The following is a 2,249-nucleotide window of genomic DNA, read 5'->3' on the forward strand; positions in this document are numbered from 1 at the left end:
GACTCCCACCCGTCCCCCCCTTGGCCGCCCCGCCCCCGGTCCTCCCTCTCGCCCAGTCTGGCTTCGGAGCGCCGGGCCCGGGGCTCCACGCTGAGAACTGGGCGGCTCGAGCCGGCGCCGAGGCGCGAGGCTGCTCCTTTACTAGATCATTAAAATACTTTGGAAAACCCCAAAGTGGAGTCGGCGCGAAAATGGCCCTTGGACTGCTTTGGGGAGCCTGGGGGAAGGGACTGAGGACTTTGGCCAAGAGAACGGAGAGTGATTGCTCCCAAATTTCCAAGGTCTGCCCGCCCTAGCAAGTTAGCCCCTCGGCTTCTCCACGAGAAATGGTGCCATTCCGGGGTAGGGGGGCGTCACTTGGGCGCCCCGCTACGCGGAATGCGCGCCACAGAAATCTGCGAACTTCAAATAAATGGAGCTAAATTGGGGAGCGGGGGACGAGAGTCAGGCGTGGGGGGAGGGGAAGCTTCCATTGTCAGTGACCCAGGTGTACAATGGGAAATTGAGAGGGGGGCTGGCAGAGTGACCCAGCTATTTGCTGCTGACTCCTTTCTGCCCACGGCGAAAACCCGAGGACACACTGAGTGTACCTCACTAGAGACTCTTTAAGACGAGAAACCAACCAAACGGGAAGACTCCCCCATTTTCAGACTGTTTTTAGAGCGCGGTTCTCTTTAAATGTGATAAAACACTGTCGGCACTGTCTCTTTAAAAGAGTCAAGCAGAAAAAGCTGTGTAAGCGCTGATTGGCTGCCTGTTTGGATACATCTTTAGGGGAGCCTTGAAACTGTTAGCCTAGGTTGATTTTTTTTTTTTTTTAACAGCGCTGTTCCAATAAACAAGTAACGCCCCTCCCCCTAACATGCCTCGCACCAAACAATTAAAGGATAGGTCAGTGTCCTGGGGAAACACGTTTCAAGTAGGAAAACTCAGAACTAGATTCAACAAAATCAAGTATAATTCACTACCATTAAAGTTTGCTTATTTTGATTTGTCGAAGAGAGAAAAAGGGGCTTTAAAAAGAAATGCCCCGCAGCAAACGGATCTGCATTGGTTCAGGAAGGAGACTCTGGGTGCATATTTGGAATAATGTTCTGCTCAGTGTAGCAGCCTCCCTAAATTAGAATATAGCCAGGCCCTACCACCGCTTCTGGACGCGCTGTGTTCTCTGTTGGGACCTAGCGCTGGAAGGGGAAGGGGTCAGAAAAAGGAAAACTGAACCCTAGTCTCTGGTTGTATGTGCTAGCTCCCAGTTTAAAGGTTGTTTTGTGAATGAGAGAAGCATGGAGGTTGGGAGGGAGTTGAAATACAACGATAGGGGAGAGAAGGAAATAATTACAGTTATTTTTCCCCCCAGGCGTTTTAATTTAATAGGGCTAACTTAAGGTACCTTAGAGCCCACACTAATTAAATTGGCCTGCTCATACCCTTCCCCTGGACTTCTAATTTTGATGGGCTAGGAATGGCCAGGAATGGCTCGTCAACAGCCTGACTCACAAGAAGCCTGACTCATCTTGGGTCTGCAAGGCCCACAAATTATGAGTGTCATAAGTGTGGGTTAGGTCCCAGCTCAAGGAAAACACTGCCTTTCTCTGGCCCTACTGCATCACAGCTCTGCCAAGTTGGCCATGCTGTGTCAGAGTTAGGGCTGCAACACAGGTGTATCTGTTTGTGCATCGTTTTCCTCATCTGTCAAATGGGAAGGGGGATCTTTAATATCTCTTGAGAGTCTGATGTTCTATGATGCTAAGATTTCCTTTCTATAGTTTTCTTTCCCCACACCCCACCCTGAAAAAAGGACAAGCACCTCCTTTCCAAGCAGGTGTGGCATGCATTTGGGGAACCTGTGCCAGGCTCTCTGTCCTTATGGTCTTCCCTTTGCTGAGGCTTGACCCAGAATCTTGGTAGGTTCATGGTGGACCTAAAAGAGATAGTGGGAGGGCCCAGGCAGAGCGAGAAGGAAGGGTGCCATAACCTCCCAGCCTGCTGGAGGGAGGGGAGCTGATGGGTTCCCAGGAAGTAGGACCACTGAGCAGCTCCAACTAGGTGTGCAGTTGCTAGCACAGTGATCCAAAATGCACTCAGATCAGAAGCAAACACCCTACCCCAGAATGGCACTTTCTCTGGAGAAGCCAAGGGACTAACATGATACGCGGGCAGACCTGGGAAATTTGAGTGCAATCACTCTCTCTTCACTTACCCCAAGTCCCCCACCCATTCCCCCAGGCTATCTTTCCCCGCTGGATCCC

The sequence above is a fragment of the Neophocaena asiaeorientalis genome, unplaced genomic scaffold (genome assembly GCF_003031525.2).
Source record: "Neophocaena asiaeorientalis asiaeorientalis breed wild unplaced genomic scaffold, Neophocaena_asiaeorientalis_V1.1 scaffold138, whole genome shotgun sequence".
NCBI lineage: Eukaryota > Metazoa > Chordata > Mammalia > Artiodactyla > Phocoenidae > Neophocaena > Neophocaena asiaeorientalis.